General features: G+C 46.0%; 9 non-coding genes across 9 annotated transcripts; all 9 read right to left on the bottom strand.

Annotated features, from left to right (window-relative positions):
* Positions 1–2,030: 2,030 nt before the first annotated feature.
* LOC130344993 (U2 spliceosomal RNA) lies at positions 2,031–2,221 on the bottom strand. The gene has a single exon (XR_008883782.1). It is a non-coding gene; the product is annotated as a U2 spliceosomal RNA (small nuclear RNA).
* Positions 2,222–4,307: 2,086 nt separating this feature from the next.
* LOC130344996 (U2 spliceosomal RNA) lies at positions 4,308–4,498 on the bottom strand. The gene has a single exon (XR_008883784.1). It is a non-coding gene; the product is annotated as a U2 spliceosomal RNA (small nuclear RNA).
* Positions 4,499–6,591: 2,093 nt separating this feature from the next.
* LOC130345006 (U2 spliceosomal RNA) lies at positions 6,592–6,782 on the bottom strand. The gene has a single exon (XR_008883792.1). It is a non-coding gene; the product is annotated as a U2 spliceosomal RNA (small nuclear RNA).
* A 2,095-nt stretch (positions 6,783–8,877) lies between these two features.
* Positions 8,878–9,068, bottom strand: LOC130345011 (U2 spliceosomal RNA). Its single transcript, XR_008883794.1, has one exon. It is a non-coding gene; the product is annotated as a U2 spliceosomal RNA (small nuclear RNA).
* A 2,091-nt stretch (positions 9,069–11,159) lies between these two features.
* Positions 11,160–11,350, bottom strand: LOC130345020 (U2 spliceosomal RNA). Its single transcript, XR_008883802.1, has one exon. It is a non-coding gene; the product is annotated as a U2 spliceosomal RNA (small nuclear RNA).
* A 2,091-nt stretch (positions 11,351–13,441) lies between these two features.
* Positions 13,442–13,632, bottom strand: LOC130345012 (U2 spliceosomal RNA). Its single transcript, XR_008883795.1, has one exon. It is a non-coding gene; the product is annotated as a U2 spliceosomal RNA (small nuclear RNA).
* A 2,096-nt stretch (positions 13,633–15,728) lies between these two features.
* Positions 15,729–15,919, bottom strand: LOC130345013 (U2 spliceosomal RNA). The gene has a single exon (XR_008883796.1). It is a non-coding gene; the product is annotated as a U2 spliceosomal RNA (small nuclear RNA).
* Positions 15,920–18,013: 2,094 nt separating this feature from the next.
* On the bottom strand, positions 18,014–18,204 carry LOC130345014 (U2 spliceosomal RNA). Its single transcript, XR_008883797.1, has one exon. It is a non-coding gene; the product is annotated as a U2 spliceosomal RNA (small nuclear RNA).
* Positions 18,205–20,290: 2,086 nt separating this feature from the next.
* Positions 20,291–20,481, bottom strand: LOC130345015 (U2 spliceosomal RNA). Its single transcript, XR_008883798.1, has one exon. It is a non-coding gene; the product is annotated as a U2 spliceosomal RNA (small nuclear RNA).
* Positions 20,482–22,540: the final 2,059 nt, after the last annotated feature.

Raw genomic sequence — 22,540 nt, forward strand, 5'->3', positions numbered from 1 at the left:
GGAGGCTGCCAGACAATTTTCCATGCACACTCTGGGCTGGGGGGCAGTCAACCACCAGTACACACAGCAGAACCTAAACCCATACCATTATTGCTAAGCAGCAAGACAGGGGCCCATTGCACTCCCACGGGGCCTTTTTAAATGCAATCCATAACCCGGATTTGCCAGGAACCCTTCTTACTCCTCCTACTTGCATGTGACACTGGGCTTAGGATCTGCATAGGAAACACACACACAAGCACACACCTACCTTTGTTGCCTGCAGATGCCTCCTTGGCTGTCCCCAAACGGTATCAAACCAACACCCACGGGAAGCTGTAAGCATAGAGGACATGCCTGCACCCCATTGGACTTACCTGTGTGGGTTAAACCCGGGTTATTTGACAACCTATGGCGGTGATGGTTCTGCTCAGGCAGAGCAGTGCTGATGCTCCTCATAAAGCTGTCGCTGCTGTGAAGGTTCTAGGTGACATCACAAATCCCTATGGTTACATACACAACAAAGCTGGGTTGTTGTTGTTTACACTCTGCAAGGCCTGTGGAAGTGAGTGACATCATAGCACTGTAGTTCTGAGGGTTCTAGATGGATGCAACAATCTCCTGTTGCTTCTATGAAGGCCATAATAGACGACATCACCAAACAGCTCCATAGTCACATACACAGCAAAGGAGAGATGTTGTTTACACCTAGTGATGTCAGTGGTATTGAGTGACGTCACAGCACAGTGCTAAGGCTCCTGGGCCTGGACACAGCAGCGGCTGCAATATCTCAACGGAGAATACGTTTATATATATGTGTGTGTGTGCGCGTATATATATATATATATATATATATATATATATATATATATATATATTTCTCCGCCGAAATCACTTTTAAACCCATTTCCACCTTTTTTTCCCTTCTCTTCCTCTTACTTTTTTTTCACGTTTTTTTACGTTTTTCTCCTTTTCGCCTCTTTTCTGGGCGTATTATTCTTCTTTTTCTTCTTTTTTTTCGTCTAATGCATACCCCATCAGTGCAGCAATGCTTATTCAATACCGCCAGCAGATGGAGACACTGGGGGATAATTTTCTAAGGATTTATACTGATTTTTCCTGTCTGAATTTGTCGCACAGAAAGTTGCAGGCCAAATATGTGTGACATTTCTGCGACTTTAGCTTCTAGAGCATTTTTACAACATTATACATAGGTGCTGAATACATAAAAAGCGACTGTTCAGCGACAGACAAGTCGCATCGGCTGAAAGTAGGCCAGAATGTCAGTCCATGTTGGAGCAGGTTTAGATACAGTCTAAAGTATAGATCTCAAAGTCTGTGCACAGAATTTAGCAAGGGCCTCGCACCTTCTGATGCATCAGGTAGGTGCACAATAGCATAGCCTAACCCTCTGTACTTTGGTCTATATTGATGCGGGACATAGACAGCCAGCTGATGACCAATCCATTAGTGCAATGGATGGCTGGAAGCATTTGTCTTTGCCTTTGCAATACCACAGAAGCAATGCATGGTCAATGTACAGCAATGACACACCTGTGTGAACAGCCAGGAGACCCCCCCCCCCCCCATGTTATGTTACATAGTTACATAGTTAGTACGGTCGAAAAAAGACATATGTCCATCAAGTTCAACCAGGGAATTAAGGGGTAGGGGTGTGGCGCGATATTGGGGAAGGGATGAGATTTTATATTTCTTCATAAGCATTAATCTTATTTTGTCAATTAGGAACATTCAGCACCCACCCGCTATCAAGGCAGCTGCCTATCATGTCATGCCCTACCTGCACAGGTGTGCTGGCTACTCAAATGATCCAATTAAGGAGGCCATTTAGTCAGCAGCAGCAGAAGTCCTGTGCCTGGACGCTCCAACAGCGGCCAGACACAAGCAGAAGCAGAAGCAGCAGAAGCAGCAGCAGCACCACCTTTTGTTTTTTGGCTGCAGCAGCAGCAAGGCCCACAGAGCTGGCTAGCTGGCTAGCCAGCAAGCAGGTAGCAATGAAAGTAGGAATCTTTCTTTTTAACCCTGTAAGGGGGTGGTGCACTGTACCCGAAGATACTGCCATATCGGGTCAATGCATAGGGCGACGGAAGCAAGCTTCGAAATCGGCCCCCGTTCTCAAAAATCCATTTAATATATGGTCCCCAGATAGGGGACGTATCAGATATTAAACTGATAAGAACAGATACTACACTTGATCTTAGCCAAAAGGCCGAGAAGCGATAACCGTGAAAGGGGCGGGCCCAACAAGGTGCCCTTCATGGGCACTATCACTGCTTGCTGTCAGGGAGGCTGCCAGACAATTTTCCATGCACACTCTGGGCTGGGGGGCAGTCAACCACCAGTACACACAGCAGAACCTAAACCCATACCATTATTGCTAAGCAGCAAGACAGGGGCCCATTGCACTCCCACGGGGCCTTTTTAAATGCAATCCATAACCCGGATTTGCCAGGAACCCTTCTTACTCCTCCTACTTGCATGTGACACTGGGCTTAGGATCTGCATAGGAAACACACACACAAGCACACACCTACCTTTGTTGCCTGCAGATGCCTCCTTGGCTGTCCCCAAACGGTATCAAACCAACACCCACGGGAAGCTGTAAGCATAGAGGACATGCCTGCACCCCATTGGACTTACCTGTGTGGGTTAAACCCGGGTTATTTGACAACCTATGGCGGTGATGGTTCTGCTCAGGCAGAGCAGTGCTGATGCTCCTCATAAAGCTGTCGCTGCTGTGAAGGTTCTAGGTGACATCACAAATCCCTATGGTTACATACACAACAAAGCTGGGTTGTTGTTGTTTACACTCTGCAAGGCCTGTGGAAGTGAGTGACATCATAGCACTGTAGTTCTGAGGGTTCTAGATGGATGCAACAATCTCCTGTTGCTTCTATGAAGGCCATAATAGACGACATCACCAAACAGCTCCATAGTCACATACACAGCAAAGGAGAGATGTTGTTTACACCTAGTGATGTCAGTGGTATTGAGTGACATCACAGCACAGTGCTAAGGCTCCTGGGCCTGGACACAGCAGCGGCTGCAATATCTCAACGGAGAATACGTTTATATATATGTGTGTGTGTGCGCGTATATATATATATATATATATATATATATATATATATATATATTTCTCCGCCGAAATCACTTTTAAACCCATTTCCACCTTTTTTTCCCTTCTCTTCCTCTTACTTTTTTTTCACGTTTTTTTACGTTTTTCTCCTTTTCGCCTCTTTTCTGGGCGTATTATTCTTCTTTTTCTTCTTTTTTTTCGTCTAATGCATACCCCATCAGTGCAGCAATGCTTATTCAATACCGCCAGCAGATGGAGACACTGGGGGATAATTTTCTAAGGATTTATACTGATTTTTCCTGTCTGAATTTGTCGCACAGAAAGTTGCAGGCCAAATATGTGTGACATTTCTGCGACTTTAGCTTCTAGAGCATTTTTACAACATTATACATAGGTGCTGAATACATAAAAAGCGACTGTTCAGCGACAGACAAGTCGCATCGGCTGAAAGTAGGCCAGAATGTCAGTCCATGTTGGAGCAGGTTTAGATACAGTCTAAAGTATAGATCTCAAAGTCTGTGCACAGAATTTAGCAAGGGCCTCGCACCTTCTGATGCATCAGGTAGGTGCACAATAGCATAGCCTAACCCTCTGTACTTTGGTCTATATTGATGCGGGACATAGACAGCCAGCTGATGACCAATCCATTAGTGCAATGGATGGCTGGAAGCATTTGTCTTTGCCTTTGCAATACCACAGAAGCAATGCATGGTCAATGTACAGCAATGACACACCTGTGTGAACAGCCAGGAGACCCCCCCCCCCATGTTATGTTACATAGTTACATAGTTAGTACGGTCGAAAAAAGACATATGTCCATCAAGTTCAACCAGGGAATTAAGGGGTAGGGGTGTGGCGCGATATTGGGGAAGGGATGAGATTTTATATTTCTTCATAAGCATTAATCTTATTTTGTCAATTAGGAACATTCAGCACCCACCCGCTATCAAGGCAGCTGCCTATCATGTCATGCCCTACCTGCACAGGTGTGCTGGCTACTCAAATGATCCAATTAAGGAGGCCATTTAGTCAGCAGCAGCAGAAGTCCTGTGCCTGGACGCTCCAACAGCGGCCAGACACAAGCAGAAGCAGAAGCAGCAGAAGCAGCAGCAGCACCACCTTTTGTTTTTTGGCTGCAGCAGCAGCAAGGCCCACAGGGCTGGCTAGCTGGCTAGCCAGCAAGCAGGTAGCAATGAAAGTAGGAATCTTTCTTTTTAACCCTGTAAGGGGGTGGTGCACTGTACCTGAAGATACTGCCATATCGGGTCAATGCATAGGGCGACGGAAGCAAGCTTCGAAATCGGCCCCCGTTCTCAAAAATCCATTTAATATATGGTCCCCAGATAGGGGACGTATCAGATATTAAACTGATAAGAACAGATACTACACTTGATCTTAGCCAAAAGGCCGAGAAGCGATAACCGTGAAAGGGGCGGGCCCAACAAGGTGCCCTTCATGGGCACTATCACTGCTTGCTGTCAGGGAGGCTGCCAGACAATTTTCCATGCACACTCTGGGCTGGGGGGCAGTCAACCACCAGTACACACAGCAGAACCTAAACCCATACCATTATTGCTAAGCAGCAAGACAGGGGCCCATTGCACTCCCACGGGGCCTTTTTAAATGCAATCCATAACCCGGATTTGCCAGGAACCCTTCTTACTCCTCCTACTTGCATGTGACACTGGGCTTAGGATCTGCATAGGAAACACACACACAAGCACACACCTACCTTTGTTGCCTGCAGATGCCTCCTTGGCTGTCCCCAAACGGTATCAAACCAACACCCACGGGAAGCTGTAAGCATAGAGGACATGCCTGCACCCCATTGGACTTACCTGTGTGGGTTAAACCCGGGTTATTTGACAACCTATGGCGGTGATGGTTCTGCTCAGGCAGAGCAGTGCTGATGCTCCTCATAAAGCTGTCGCTGCTGTGAAGGTTCTAGGTGACATCACAAATCCCTATGGTTACATACACAACAAAGCTGGGTTGTTGTTGTTTACACTCTGCAAGGCCTGTGGAAGTGAGTGACATCATAGCACTGTAGTTCTGAGGGTTCTAGATGGATGCAACAATCTCCTGTTGCTTCTATGAAGGCCATAATAGACGACATCACCAAACAGCTCCATAGTCACATACACAGCAAAGGAGAGATGTTGTTTACACCTAGTGATGTCAGTGGTATTGAGTGACATCACAGCACAGTGCTAAGGCTCCTGGGCCTGGACACAGCAGCGGCTGCAATATCTCAACGGAGAATACGTTTATATATATGTGTGTGTGTGCGCGTATATATATATATATATATATATATATATATATATATATATATATTTCTCCGCCGAAATCACTTTTAAACCCATTTCCACCTTTTTTTCCCTTCTCTTCCTCTTACTTTTTTTTCACGTTTTTTTACGTTTTTCTCCTTTTCGCCTCTTTTCTGGGCGTATTATTCTTCTTTTTCTTCTTTTTTTTCGTCTAATGCATACCCCATCAGTGCAGCAATGCTTATTCAATACCGCCAGCAGATGGAGACACTGGGGGATAATTTTCTAAGGATTTATACTGATTTTTCCTGTCTGAATTTGTCGCACAGAAAGTTGCAGGCCAAATATGTGTGACATTTCTGCGACTTTAGCTTCTAGAGCATTTTTACAACATTATACATAGGTGCTGAATACATAAAAAGCGACTGTTCAGCGACAGACAAGTCGCATCGGCTGAAAGTAGGCCAGAATGTCAGTCCATGTTGGAGCAGGTTTAGATACAGTCTAAAGTATAGATCTCAAAGTCTGTGCACAGAATTTAGCAAGGGCCTCGCACCTTCTGATGCATCAGGTAGGTGCACAATAGCATAGCCTAACCCTCTGTACTTTGGTCTATATTGATGCGGGACATAGACAGCCAGCTGATGACCAATCCATTAGTGCAATGGATGGCTGGAAGCATTTGTCTTTGCCTTTGCAATACCACAGAAGCAATGCATGGTCAATGTACAGCAATGACACACCTGTGTGAACAGCCAGGAGACCCCCCCCCCCCCCCCATGTTATGTTACATAGTTACATAGTTAGTACGGTCGAAAAAAGACATATGTCCATCAAGTTCAACCAGGGAATTAAGGGGTAGGGGTGTGGCGCGATATTGGGGAAGGGATGAGATTTTATATTTCTTCATAAGCATTAATCTTATTTTGTCAATTAGGAACATTCAGCACCCACCCGCTATCAAGGCAGCTGCCTATCATGTCATGCCCTACCTGCACAGGTGTGCTGGCTACTCAAATGATCCAATTAAGGAGGCCGTTTAGTCAGCAGCAGCAGAAGTCCTGTGCCTGGACGCTCCAACAGCGGCCAGACACAAGCAGAAGCAGAAGCAGCAGAAGCAGCAGCAGCACCACCTTTTGTTTTTTGGCTGCAGCAGCAGCAAGGCCCACAGGGCTGGCTAGCTGGCTAGCCAGCAAGCAGGTAGCAATGAAAGTAGGAATCTTTCTTTTTAACCCTGTAAGGGGGTGGTGCACTGTACCCGAAGATACTGCCATATCGGGTCAATGCATAGGGCGACGGAAGCAAGCTTCGAAATCGGCCCCCGTTCTCAAAAATCCATTTAATATATGGTCCCCAGATAGGGGACGTATCAGATATTAAACTGATAAGAACAGATACTACACTTGATCTTAGCCAAAAGGCCGAGAAGCGATAACCGTGAAAGGGGCGGGCCCAACAAGGTGCCCTTCATGGGCACTATCACTGCTTGCTGTCAGGGAGGCTGCCAGACAATTTTCCATGCACACTCTGGGCTGGGGGGCAGTCAACCACCAGTACACACAGCAGAACCTAAACCCATACCATTATTGCTAAGCAGCAAGACAGGGGCCCATTGCACTCCCACGGGGCCTTTTTAAATGCAATCCATAACCCGGATTTGCCAGGAACCCTTCTTACTCCTCCTACTTGCATGTGACACTGGGCTTAGGATCTGCATAGGAAACACACACACAAGCACACACCTACCTTTGTTGCCTGCAGATGCCTCCTTGGCTGTCCCCAAACGGTATCAAACCAACACCCACGGGAAGCTGTAAGCATAGAGGACATGCCTGCACCCCATTGGACTTACCTGTGTGGGTTAAACCCGGGTTATTTGACAACCTATGGCGGTGATGGTTCTGCTCAGGCAGAGCAGTGCTGATGCTCCTCATAAAGCTGTCGCTGCTGTGAAGGTTCTAGGTGACATCACAAATCCCTATGGTTACATACACAACAAAGCTGGGTTGTTGTTGTTTACACTCTGCAAGGCCTGTGGAAGTGAGTGACATCATAGCACTGTAGTTCTGAGGGTTCTAGATGGATGCAACAATCTCCTGTTGCTTCTATGAAGGCCATAATAGACGACATCACCAAACAGCTCCATAGTCACATACACAGCAAAGGAGAGATGTTGTTTACACCTAGTGATGTCAGTGGTATTGAGTGACATCACAGCACAGTGCTAAGGCTCCTGGGCCTGGACACAGCAGCGGCTGCAATATCTCAACGGAGAATACGTTTATATATATGTGTGTGTGTGCGCGTATATATATATATATATATATATATATATATATATATATATATATTTCTCCGCCGAAATCACTTTTAAACCCATTTCCACCTTTTTTTCCCTTCTCTTCCTCTTACTTTTTTTTCACGTTTTTTTACGTTTTTCTCCTTTTCGCCTCTTTTCTGGGCGTATTATTCTTCTTTTTCTTCTTTTTTTTCGTCTAATGCATACCCCATCAGTGCAGCAATGCTTATTCAATACCGCCAGCAGATGGAGACACTGGGGGATAATTTTCTAAGGATTTATACTGATTTTTCCTGTCTGAATTTGTCGCACAGAAAGTTGCAGGCCAAATATGTGTGACATTTCTGCGACTTTAGCTTCTAGAGCATTTTTACAACATTATACATAGGTGCTGAATACATAAAAAGCGACTGTTCAGCGACAGACAAGTCGCATCGGCTGAAAGTAGGCCAGAATGTCAGTCCATGTTGGAGCAGGTTTAGATACAGTCTAAAGTATAGATCTCAAAGTCTGTGCACAGAATTTAGCAAGGGCCTCGCACCTTCTGATGCATCAGGTAGGTGCACAATAGCATAGCCTAACCCTCTGTACTTTGGTCTATATTGATGCGGGACATAGACAGCCAGCTGATGACCAATCCATTAGTGCAATGGATGGCTGGAAGCATTTGTCTTTGCCTTTGCAATACCACAGAAGCAATGCATGGTCAATGTACAGCAATGACACACCTGTGTGAACAGCCAGGAGACCCCCCCCCCCCCCCCCCATGTTATGTTACATAGTTACATAGTTAGTACGGTCGAAAAAAGACATATGTCCATCAAGTTCAACCAGGGAATTAAGGGGTAGGGGTGTGGCGCGATATTGGGGAAGGGATGAGATTTTATATTTCTTCATAAGCATTAATCTTATTTTGTCAATTAGGAACATTCAGCACCCACCCGCTATCAAGGCAGCTGCCTATCATGTCATGCCCTACCTGCACAGGTGTGCTGGCTACTCAAATGATCCAATTAAGGAGGCCATTTAGTCAGCAGCAGCAGAAGTCCTGTGCCTGGACGCTCCAACAGCGGCCAGACACAAGCAGAAGCAGAAGCAGCAGAAGCAGCAGCAGCACCACCTTTTGTTTTTTGGCTGCAGCAGCAGCAAGGCCCACAGGGCTGGCTAGCTGGCTAGCCAGCAAGCAGGTAGCAATGAAAGTAGGAATCTTTCTTTTTAACCCTGTAAGGGGGTGGTGCACTGTACCCGAAGATACTGCCATATCGGGTCAATGCATAGGGCGACGGAAGCAAGCTTCGAAATCGGCCCCCGTTCTCAAAAATCCATTTAATATATGGTCCCCAGATAGGGGACGTATCAGATATTAAACTGATAAGAACAGATACTACACTTGATCTTAGCCAAAAGGCCGAGAAGCGATAACCGTGAAAGGGGCGGGCCCAACAAGGTGCCCTTCATGGGCACTATCACTGCTTGCTGTCAGGGAGGCTGCCAGACAATTTTCCATGCACACTCTGGGCTGGGGGGCAGTCAACCACCAGTACACACAGCAGAACCTAAACCCATACCATTATTGCTAAGCAGCAAGACAGGGGCCCATTGCACTCCCACGGGGCCTTTTTAAATGCAATCCATAACCCGGATTTGCCAGGAACCCTTCTTACTCCTCCTACTTGCATGTGACACTGGGCTTAGGATCTGCATAGGAAACACACACACAAGCACACACCTACCTTTGTTGCCTGCAGATGCCTCCTTGGCTGTCCCCAAACGGTATCAAACCAACACCCACGGGAAGCTGTAAGCATAGAGGACATGCCTGCACCCCATTGGACTTACCTGTGTGGGTTAAACCCGGGTTATTTGACAACCTATGGCGGTGATGGTTCTGCTCAGGCAGAGCAGTGCTGATGCTCCTCATAAAGCTGTCGCTGCTGTGAAGGTTCTAGGTGACATCACAAATCCCTATGGTTACATACACAACAAAGCTGGGTTGTTGTTGTTTACACTCTGCAAGGCCTGTGGAAGTGAGTGACATCATAGCACTGTAGTTCTGAGGGTTCTAGATGGATGCAACAATCTCCTGTTGCTTCTATGAAGGCCATAATAGACGACATCACCAAACAGCTCCATAGTCACATACACAGCAAAGGAGAGATGTTGTTTACACCTAGTGATGTCAGTGGTATTGAGTGACATCACAGCACAGTGCTAAGGCTCCTGGGCCTGGACACAGCAGCGGCTGCAATATCTCAACGGAGAATACGTTTATATATATGTGTGTGTGTGCGCGATATATATATATATATATATATATATATATATATATATATATATATATCTCCGCCGAAATCACTTTTAAACCCATTTCCACCTTTTTTTCCCTTCTCTTCCTCTTACTTTTTTTTCACGTTTTTTTACGTTTTTCTCCTTTTCGCCTCTTTTCTGGGCGTATTATTCTTCTTTTTCTTCTTTTTTTTCGTCTAATGCATACCCCATCAGTGCAGCAATGCTTATTCAATACCGCCAGCAGATGGAGACACTGGGGGATAATTTTCTAAGGATTTATACTGATTTTTCCTGTCTGAATTTGTCGCACAGAAAGTTGCAGGCCAAATATGTGTGACATTTCTGCGACTTTAGCTTCTAGAGCATTTTTACAACATTATACATAGGTGCTGAATACATAAAAAGCGACTGTTCAGCGACAGACAAGTCGCATCGGCTGAAAGTAGGCCAGAATGTCAGTCCATGTTGGAGCAGGTTTAGATACAGTCTAAAGTATAGATCTCAAAGTCTGTGCACAGAATTTAGCAAGGGCCTCGCACCTTCTGATGCATCAGGTAGGTGCACAATAGCATAGCCTAACCCTCTGTACTTTGGTCTATATTGATGCGGGACATAGACAGCCAGCTGATGACCAATCCATTAGTGCAATGGATGGCTGGAAGCATTTGTCTTTGCCTTTGCAATACCACAGAAGCAATGCATGGTCAATGTACAGCAATGACACACCTGTGTGAACAGCCAGGAGACCCCCCCCCCCCCATGTTATGTTACATAGTTACATAGTTAGTACGGTCGAAAAAAGACATATGTCCATCAAGTTCAACCAGGGAATTAAGGGGTAGGGGTGTGGCGCGATATTGGGGAAGGGATGAGATTTTATATTTCTTCATAAGCATTAATCTTATTTTGTCAATTAGGAACATTCAGCACCCACCCGCTATCAAGGCAGCTGCCTATCATGTCATGCCCTACCTGCACAGGTGTGCTGGCTACTCAAATGATCCAATTAAGGAGGCCATTTAGTCAGCAGCAGCAGAAGTCCTGTGCCTGGACGCTCCAACAGCGGCCAGACACAAGCAGAAGCAGAAGCAGCAGAAGCAGCAGCAGCACCACCTTTTGTTTTTTGGCTGCAGCAGCAGCAAGGCCCACAGGGCTGGCTAGCTGGCTAGCCAGCAAGCAGGTAGCAATGAAAGTAGGAATCTTTCTTTTTAACCCTGTAAGGGGGTGGTGCACTGTACCCGAAGATACTGCCATATCGGGTCAATGCATAGGGCGACGGAAGCAAGCTTCAAAATCGGCCCCCGTTCTCAAAAATCCATTTAATATATGGTCCCCAGATAGGGGACGTATCAGATATTAAACTGATAAGAACAGATACTACACTTGATCTTAGCCAAAAGGCCGAGAAGCGATAACCGTGAAAGGGGCGGGCCCAACAAGGTGCCCTTCATGGGCACTATCACTGCTTGCTGTCAGGGAGGCTGCCAGACAATTTTCCATGCACACTCTGGGCTGGGGGGCAGTCAACCACCAGTACACACAGCAGAACCTAAACCCATACCATTATTGCTAAGCAGCAAGACAGGGGCCCATTGCACTCCCACGGGGCCTTTTTAAATGCAATCCATAACCCGGATTTGCCAGGAACCCTTCTTACTCCTCCTACTTGCATGTGACACTGGGCTTAGGATCTGCATAGGAAACACACACACAAGCACACACCTACCTTTGTTGCCTGCAGATGCCTCCTTGGCTGTCCCCAAACGGTATCAAACCAACACCCACGGGAAGCTGTAAGCATAGAGGACATGCCTGCACCCCATTGGACTTACCTGTGTGGGTTAAACCCGGGTTATTTGACAACCTATGGCGGTGATGGTTCTGCTCAGGCAGAGCAGTGCTGATGCTCCTCATAAAGCTGTCGCTGCTGTGAAGGTTCTAGGTGACATCACAAATCCCTATGGTTACATACACAACAAAGCTGGGTTGTTGTTGTTTACACTCTGCAAGGCCTGTGGAAGTGAGTGACATCATAGCACTGTAGTTCTGAGGGTTCTAGATGGATGCAACAATCTCCTGTTGCTTCTATGAAGGCCATAATAGACGACATCACCAAACAGCTCCATAGTCACATACACAGCAAAGGAGAGATGTTGTTTACACCTAGTGATGTCAGTGGTATTGAGTGACATCACAGCACAGTGCTAAGGCTCCTGGGCCTGGACACAGCAGCGGCTGCAATATCTCAACGGAGAATACGTTTATATATATGTGTGTGTGTGCGCGTATATATATATATATATATATATATATATATATATATATATATATTTCTCCGCCGAAATCACTTTTAAACCCATTTCCACCTTTTTTTCCCTTCTCTTCCTCTTACTTTTTTTTCACGTTTTTTTACGTTTTTCTCCTTTTCGCCTCTTTTCTGGGCGTATTATTCTTCTTTTTCTTCTTTTTTTTCGTCTAATGCATACCCCATCAGTGCAGCAATGCTTATTCAATACCGCCAGCAGATGGAGACACTGGGGGATAATTTTCTAAGGATTTATACTGATTTTTCCTGTCTGAATTTGTCGCACAGAAAGTTGCAGGCCAAATATGTGTGACATTTCTGCGACTTTAGCTTCTAGAGCATTTTTACAACATTATACATAGGTGCTGAATACATAAAAAGCGACTGTTCAGCGACAGACAAGTCGCATCGGCTGAAAGTAGGCCAGAATGTCAGTCCATGTTGGAGCAGGTTTAGATACAGTCTAAAGTATAGATCTCAAAGTCTGTGCACAGAATTTAGCAAGGGCCTCGCACCTTCTGATGCATCAGGTAGGTGCACAATAGCATAGCCTAACCCTCTGTACTTTGGTCTATATTGATGCGGGACATAGACAGCCAGCTGATGACCAATCCATTAGTGCAATGGATGGCTGGAAGCATTTGTCTTTGCCTTTGCAATACCACAGAAGCAATGCATGGTCAATGTACAGCAATGACACACCTGTGTGAACAGCCAGGAGACCCCCCCCCCCCCCATGTTATGTTACATAGTTACATAGTTAGTACGGTCGAAAAAAGACATATGTCCATCAAGTTCAACCAGGGAATTAAGGGGTAGGGGTGTGGCGCGATATTGGGGAAGGGATGAGATTTTATATTTCTTCATAAGCATTAATCTTATTTTGTCAATTAGGAACATTCAGCACCCACCCGCTATCAAGGCAGCTGCCTATCATGTCATGCCCTACCTGCACAGGTGTGCTGGCTACTCAAATGATCCAATTAAGGAGGCCGTTTAGTCAGCAGCAGCAGAAGTCCTGTGCCTGGACGCTCCAACAGCGGCCAGACACAAGCAGAAGCAGAAGCAGCAGAAGCAGCAGCAGCACCACCTTTTGTTTTTTGGCTGCAGCAGCAGCAAGGCCCACAGGGCTGGCTAGCTGGCTAGCCAGCAAGCAGGTAGCAATGAAAGTAGGAATCTTTCTTTTTAACCCTGTAAGGGGGTGGTGCACTGTACCCGAAGATACTGCCATATCGGGTCAATGCATAGGGCGACGGAAGCAAGCTTCGAAATCGGCCCCCGTTCTCAAAAATCCATTTAATATATGGTCCCCAGATAGGGGACGTATCAGATATTAAACTGATAAGAACAGATACTACACTTGATCTTAGCCAAAAGGCCGAGAAGCGATAACCGTGAAAGGGGCGGGCCCAACAAGGTGCCCTTCATGGGCACTATCACTGCTTGCTGTCAGGGAGGCTGCCAGACAATTTTCCATGCACACTCTGGGCTGGGGGGCAGTCAACCACCAGTACACACAGCAGAACCTAAACCCATACCATTATTGCTAAGCAGCAAGACAGGGGCCCATTGCACTCCCACGGGGCCTTTTTAAATGCAATCCATAACCCGGATTTGCCAGGAACCCTTCTTACTCCTCCTACTTGCATGTGACACTGGGCTTAGGATCTGCATAGGAAACACACACACAAGCACACACCTACCTTTGTTGCCTGCAGATGCCTCCTTGGCTGTCCCCAAACGGTATCAAACCAACACCCACGGGAAGCTGTAAGCATAGAGGACATGCCTGCACCCCATTGGACTTACCTGTGTGGGTTAAACCCGGGTTATTTGACAACCTATGGCGGTGATGGTTCTGCTCAGGCAGAGCAGTGCTGATGCTCCTCATAAAGCTGTCGCTGCTGTGAAGGTTCTAGGTGACATCACAAATCCCTATGGTTACATACACAACAAAGCTGGGTTGTTGTTGTTTACACTCTGCAAGGCCTGTGGAAGTGAGTGACATCATAGCACTGTAGTTCTGAGGGTTCTAGATGGATGCAACAATCTCCTGTTGCTTCTATGAAGGCCATAATAGACGACATCACCAAACAGCTCCATAGTCACATACACAGCAAAGGAGAGATGTTGTTTACACCTAGTGATGTCAGTGGTATTGAGTGACATCACAGCACAGTGCTAAGGCTCCTGGGCCTGGACACAGCAGCGGCTGCAATATCTCAACGGAGAATACGTTTATATATATGTGTGTGTGTGCGCGTATATATATATATATATATATATATATATATATATATATATATTTCTCCGCCGAAATCACTTTTAAACCCATTTCCACCTTTTTTTCCCTTCTCTTCCTCTTACTTTTTTTTCACGTTTTTTTACGTTTTTCTCCTTTTCGCCTCTTTTCTGGGCGTATTATTCTTCTTTTTCTTCTTTTTTTTTCGTCTAATGCATACCCCATCAGTGCAGCAATGCTTATTCAATACCGCCAGCAGATGGAGACACTGGGGGATAATTTTCTAAGGATTTATACTGATTTTTCCTGTCTGAATTTGTCGCACAGAAAGTTGCAGGCCAAATATGTGTGACATTTCTGCGACTTTAGCTTCTAGAGCATTTTTACAACATTATACATAGGTGCTGAATACATAAAAAGCGACTGTTCAGCGACAGACAAGTCGCATCGGCTGAAAGTAGGCCAGAATGTCAGTCCATGTTGGAGCAGGTTTAGATACAGTCTAAAGTATAGATCTCAAAGTCTGTGCACAGAATTTAGCAAGGGCCTCGCACCTTCTGATGCATCAGGTAGGTGCACAATAGCATAGCCTAACCCTCTGTACTTTGGTCTATATTGATGCGGGACATAGACAGCCAGCTGATGACCAATCCATTAGTGCAATGGATGGCTGGAAGCATTTGTCTTTGCCTTTGCAATACCACAGAAGCAATGCATGGTCAATGTACAGCAATGACACACCTGTGTGAACAGCCAGGAGACCCCCCCCCCTCCCCCCCCCATGTTATGTTACATAGTTACATAGTTAGTACGGTCGAAAAAAGACATATGTCCATCAAGTTCAACCAGGGAATTAAGGGGTAGGGGTGTGGCGCGATATTGGGGAAGGGATGAGATTTTATATTTCTTCATAAGCATTAATCTTATTTTGTCAATTAGGAACATTCAGCACCCACCCGCTATCAAGGCAGCTGCCTATCATGTCATGCCCTACCTGCACAGGTGTGCTGGCTACTCAAATGATCCAATTAAGGAGGCCATTTAGTCAGCAGCAGCAGAAGTCCTGTGCCTGGACGCTCCAACAGCGGCCAGACACAAGCAGAAGCAGAAGCAGCAGAAGCAGCAGCAGCACCACCTTTTGTTTTTTGGCTGCAGCAGCAGCAAGGCCCACAGGGCTGGCTAGCTGGCTAGCCAGCAAGCAGGTAGCAATGAAAGTAGGAATCTTTCTTTTTAACCCTGTAAGGGGGTGGTGCACTGTACCCGAAGATACTGCCATATCGGGTCAATGCATAGGGCGACGGAAGCAAGCTTCGAAATCGGCCCCCGTTCTCAAAAATCCATTTAATATATGGTCCCCAGATAGGGGACGTATCAGATATTAAACTGATAAGAACAGATACTACACTTGATCTTAGCCAAAAGGCCGAGAAGCGATAACCGTGAAAGGGGCGGGCCCAACAAGGTGCCCTTCATGGGCACTATCACTGCTTGCTGTCAGGGAGGCTGCCAGACAATTTTCCATGCACACTCTGGGCTGGGGGGCAGTCAACCACCAGTACACACAGCAGAACCTAAACCCATACCATTATTGCTAAGCAGCAAGACAGGGGCCCATTGCACTCCCACGGGGCCTTTTTAAATGCAATCCATAACCCGGATTTGCCAGGAACCCTTCTTACTCCTCCTACTTGCATGTGACACTGGGCTTAGGATCTGCATAGGAAACACACACACAAGCACACACCTACCTTTGTTGCCTGCAGATGCCTCCTTGGCTGTCCCCAAACGGTATCAAACCAACACCCACGGGAAGCTGTAAGCATAGAGGACATGCCTGCACCCCATTGGACTTACCTGTGTGGGTTAAACCCGGGTTATTTGACAACCTATGGCGGTGATGGTTCTGCTCAGGCAGAGCAGTGCTGATGCTCCTCATAAAGCTGTCGCTGCTGTGAAGGTTCTAGGTGACATCACAAATCCCTATGGTTACATACACAACAAAGCTGGGTTGTTGTTGTTTACACTCTGCAAGGCCTGTGGAAGTGAGTGACATCATAGCACTGTAGTTCTGAGGGTTCTAGATGGATGCAACAATCTCCTGTTGCTTCTATGAAGGCCATAATAGACGACATCACCAAACAGCTCCATAGTCACATACACAGCAAAGGAGAGATGTTGTTTACACCTAGTGATGTCAGTGGTATTGAGTGACATCACAGCACAGTGCTAAGGCTCCTGGGCCTGGACACAGCAGCGGCTGCAATATCTCAACGGAGAATACGTTTATATATATGTGTGTGTGTGCGCGTATATATATATATATATATATATATATATATATATATATATATTCTCCGCCGAAATCACTTTTAAACCCATTTCCACCTTTTTTTCCCTTCTCTTCCTCTTACTTTTTTTTCACGTTTTTTTACGTTTTTCTCCTTTTCGCCTCTTTTCTGGGCGTATTATTCTTCTTTTTCTTCTTTTTTTTCGTCTAATGCATACCCCATCAGTGCAGCAATGCTTATTCAATACCGCCAGCAGATGGAGACACTGGGGGATAATTTTCTAAGGATTTATACTGATTTTTCCTGTCTGAATTTGTCGCACAGAAAGTTGCAGGCCAAATATGTGTGACATTTCTGCGACTTTAGCTTCTAGAGCATTTTTACAACATTATACATAGGTGCTGAATACATAAAAAGCGACTGTTCAGCGACAGACAAGTCGCATCGGCTGAAAGTAGGCCAGAATGTCAGTCCATGTTGGAGCAGGTTTAGATACAGTCTAAAGTATAGATCTCAAAGTCTGTGCACAGAATTTAGCAAGGGCCTCGCACCTTCTGATGCATCAGGTAGGTGCACAATAGCATAGCCTAACCCTCTGTACTTTGGTCTATATTGATGCGGGACATAGACAGCCAGCTGATGACCAATCCATTAGTGCAATGGATGGCTGGAAGCATTTGTCTTTGCCTTTGCAATACCACAGAAGCAATGCATGGTCAATGTACAGCAATGACACACCTGTGTGAACAGCCAGGAGACCCCCCCCCCTCCCCCCCCCATGTTATGTTACATAGTTACATAGTTAGTACGGTCGAAAAAAGACATATGTCCATCAAGTTCAACCAGGGAATTAAGGGGTAGGGGTGTGGCGCGATATTGGGGAAGGGATGAGATTTTATATTTCTTCATAAGCATTAATCTTATTTTGTCAATTAGGAACATTCAGCACCCACCCGCTATCAAGGCAGCTGCCTATCATGTCATGCCCTACCTGCACAGGTGTGCTGGCTACTCAAATGATCCAATTAAGGAGGCCATTTAGTCAGCAGCAGCAGAAGTCCTGTGCCTGGACGCTCCAACAGCGGCCAGACACAAGCAGAAGCAGAAGCAGCAGAAGCAGCAGCAGCACCACCTTTTGTTTTTTGGCTGCAGCAGCAGCAAGGCCCACAGGGCTGGCTAGCTGGCTAGCCAGCAAGCAGGTAGCAATGAAAGTAGGAATCTTTCTTTTTAACCCTGTAAGGGGGTGGTGCACTGTACCCGAAGATACTGCCATATCGGGTCAATGCATAGGGCGACGGAAGCAAGCTTCGAAATCGGCCCCCGTTCTCAAAAATCCATTTAATATATGGTCCCCAGATAGGGGACGTATCAGATATTAAACTGATAAGAACAGATACTACACTTGATCTTAGCCAAAAGGCCGAGAAGCGATAACCGTGAAAGGGGCGGGCCCAACAAGGTGCCCTTCATGGGCACTATCACTGCTTGCTGTCAGGGAGGCTGCCAGACAATTTTCCATGCACACTCTGGGCTGGGGGGCAGTCAACCACCAGTACACACAGCAGAACCTAAACCCATACCATTATTGCTAAGCAGCAAGACAGGGGCCCATTGCACTCCCACGGGGCCTTTTTAAATGCAATCCATAACCCGGATTTGCCAGGAACCCTTCTTACTCCTCCTACTTGCATGTGACACTGGGCTTAGGATCTGCATAGGAAACACACACACAAGCACACACCTACCTTTGTTGCCTGCAGATGCCTCCTTGGCTGTCCCCAAACGGTATCAAACCAACACCCACGGGAAGCTGTAAGCATAGAGGACATGCCTGCACCCCATTGGACTTACCTGTGTGGGTTAAACCCGGGTTATTTGACAACCTATGGCGGTGATGGTTCTGCTCAGGCAGAGCAGTGCTGATGCTCCTCATAAAGCTGTCGCTGCTGTGAAGGTTCTAGGTGACATCACAAATCCCTATGGTTACATACACAACAAAGCTGGGTTGTTGTTGTTTACACTCTGCAAGGCCTGTGGAAGTGAGTGACATCATAGCACTGTAGTTCTGAGGGTTCTAGATGGATGCAACAATCTCCTGTTGCTTCTATGAAGGCCATAATAGACGACATCACCAAACAGCTCCATAGTCACATACACAGCAAAGGAGAGATGTTGTTTACACCTAGTGATGTCAGTGGTATTGAGTGACATCACAGCACAGTGCTAAGGCTCCTGGGCCTGGACACAGCAGCGGCTGCAATATCTCAACGGAGAATACGTTTATATATATGTGTGTGTGTGCGCGTATATATATATATATATATATATATATATATATATATATATATATTTCTCCGCCGAAATCACTTTTAAACCCATTTCCACCTTTTTTTCCCTTCTCTTCCTCTTACTTTTTTTTCACGTTTTTTTACGTTTTTCTCCTTTTCGCCTCTTTTCTGGGCGTATTATTCTTCTTTTTCTTCTTTTTTTCGTCTAATGCATACCCCATCAGTGCAGCAATGCTTATTCAATACCGCCAGCAGATGGAGACACTGGGGGATAATTTTCTAAGGATTTATACTGATTTTTCCTGTCTGAATTTGTCGCACAGAAAGTTGCAGGCCAAATATGTGTGACATTTCTGCGACTTTAGCTTCTAGAGCATTTTTACAACATTATACATAGGTGCTGAATACATAAAAAGCGACTGTTCAGCGACAGACAAGTCGCATCGGCTGAAAGTAGGCCAGAATGTCAGTCCATGTTGGAGCAGGTTTAGATACAGTCTAAAGTATAGATCTCAAAGTCTGTGCACAGAATTTAGCAAGGGCCTCGCACCTTCTGATGCATCAGGTAGGTGCACAATAGCATAGCCTAACCCTCTGTACTTTGGTCTATATTGATGCGGGACATAGACAGCCAGCTGATGACCAATCCATTAGTGCAATGGATGGCTGGAAGCATTTGTCTTTGCCTTTGCAATACCACAGAAGCAATGCATGGTCAATGTACAGCAATGACACACCTGTGTGAACAGCCAGGAGACCCCCCCCCCATGTTATGTTACATAGTTACATAGTTAGTACGGTCGAAAAAAGACATATGTCCATCAAGTTCAACCAGGGAATTAAGGGGTAGGGGTGTGGCGCGATATTGGGGAAGGGATGAGATTTTATATTTCTTCATAAGCATTAATCTTATTTTGTCAATTAGGAACATTCAGCACCCACCCGCTATCAAGGCAGCTGCCTATCATGTCATGCCCTACCTGCACAGGTGTGCTGGCTACTCAAATGATCCAATTAAGGAGGCCATTTAGTCAGCAGCAGCAGAAGTCCTGTGCCTGGATGCTCCAACAGCGGCCAGACACAAGCAGAAGCAGAAGCAGCAGAAGCAGCAGCAGCACCACCTTTTGTTTTTTGGCTGCAGCAGCAGCAAGGCCCACAGGGCTGGCTAGCTGGCTAGCCAGCAAGCAGGTAGCAATGAAAGTAGGAATCTTTCTTTTTAACCCTGTAAGGGGGTGGTGCACTGTACCCGAAGATACTGCCATATCGGGTCAATGCATAGGGCGACGGAAGCAAGCTTCGAAATCGGCCCCCGTTCTCAAAAATCCATTTAATATATGGTCCCCAGATAGGGGACGTATCAGATATTAAACTGATAAGAACAGATACTACACTTGATCTTAGCCAAAAGGCCGAGAAGCGATAACCGTGAAAGGGGCGGGCCCAACAAGGTGCCCTTCATGGGCACTATCACTGCTTGCTGTCAGGGAGGCTGCCAGACAATTTTCCATGCACACTCTGGGCTGGGGGGCAGTCAACCACCAGTACACACAGCAGAACCTAAACCCATACCATTATTGCTAAGCAGCAAGACAGGGGCTCATTGCACTCCCACGGGGCCTTTTTAAATGCAATCCATAACCCGGATTTGCCAGGAACCCTTCTTACTCCTCCTACTTGCATGTGACACTGGGCTTAGGATCTGCATAGGAAACACACACACAAGCACACACCTACCTTTGTTGCCTGCAGATGCCTCCTTGGCTGTCCCCAAACGGTATCAAACCAACACCCACGGGAAGCTGTAAGCATAGAGGACATGCCTGCACCCCATTGGACTTACCTGTGTGGGTTAAACCCGGGTTATTTGACAACCTATGGCGGTGATGGTTCTGCTCAGGCAGAGCAGTGCTGATGCTCCTCATAAAGCTGTCGCTGCTGTGAAGGTTCTAGGTGACATCACAAATCCCTATGGTTACATACACAACAAAGCTGGGTTGTTGTTGTTTACACTCTGCAAGGCCTGTGGAAGTGAGTGACATCATAGCACTGTAGTTCTGAGGGTTCTAGATGGATGCAACAATCTCCTGTTGCTTCTATGAAGGCCATAATAGACGACATCACCAAACAGCTCCATAGTCACATACACAGCAAAGGAGAGATGTTGTTTACACCTAGTGATGTCAGTGGTATTGAGTGACATCACAGCACAGTGCTAAGGCTCCTGGGCCTGGACACAGCAGCGGCTGCAATATCTCAACGGAGAATACGTTTATATATATGTGTGTGTGTGCGCGTATATATATATATATATATATATATATATATATATATATATATATATATATATATATTTCTCCGCCGAAATCACTTTTAAACCCATTTCCACCTTTTTTTCCCTTCTCTTCCTCTTACTTTTTTTTCACGTTTTTTTTACGTTTTTCTCCTTTTCGCCTCTTTTCTGGGCATATTATTCTTCTTTTTCTTCTTTTTTTTCGTCTAATGCATACCCCATCAGTGCAGCAATGCTTATTCAATACCGCCAGCAGATGGAGACACTGGGGGATAATTTTCTAAGGATTTATACTGATTTTTCCTGTCTGAATTTGTCGCACAGAAAGTTGCAGGCCAAATATGTGTGACATTTCTGCGACTTTAGCTTCTAGAGCATTTTTACAACATTATACATAGGTGCTGAATACATAAAAAGCGACTGTTCAGCGACAGACAAGTCGCATCGGCTGAAAGTAGGCCAGAATGTCAGTCCATGTTGGAGCAGGTTTAGATACAGTCTAAAGTATAGATCTCAAAGTCTGTGCACAGAATTTAGCAAGGGCCTCGCACCTTCTGATGCATCAGGTAGGTGCACAATAGCATAGCCTAACCCTCTGTACTTTGGTCTATATTGATGCGGGACATAGACAGCCAGATGATGACCAATCCATTAGTGCAATGGATGGCTGGAAGCATTTGTCTTTGCCTTTGCAATACCACAGAAGCAATGCATGGTCAATGTACAGCAATGACACACCTGTGTGAACAGCCAGGAGACCCCCCCCCCCCCATGTTATGTTACATAGTTACATAGTTAGTACGGTCGAAAAAAGACATATGTCCATCAAGTTCAACCAGGGAATTAAGGGGTAGGGGTGTGGCGCGATATTGGGGAAGGGATGAGATTTTATATTTCTTCATAAGCATTAATCTTATTTTGTCAATTAGGAACATTCAGCACCCACCCGCTATCAAGGCAGCTGCCTATCATGTCATGCCCTACCTGCACAGGTGTGCTGGCTACTCAAATGATCCAATTAAGGAGGCCATTTAGTCAGCAGCAGCAGAAGTCCTGTGCCTGGACGCTCCAACAGCGGCCAGACACAAGCAGAAGCAGAAGCAGCAGAAGCAGCAGCAGCACCACCTTTTGTTTTTTGGCTGCAGCAGCAGCAAGGCCCACAGGGCTGGCTAGCTGGCTAGCCAGCAAGC

This window comes from Hyla sarda, unplaced genomic scaffold (genome assembly GCF_029499605.1).
Source record: "Hyla sarda isolate aHylSar1 unplaced genomic scaffold, aHylSar1.hap1 scaffold_740, whole genome shotgun sequence".
Taxonomy (NCBI): Eukaryota; Metazoa; Chordata; class Amphibia; order Anura; family Hylidae; genus Hyla; species Hyla sarda.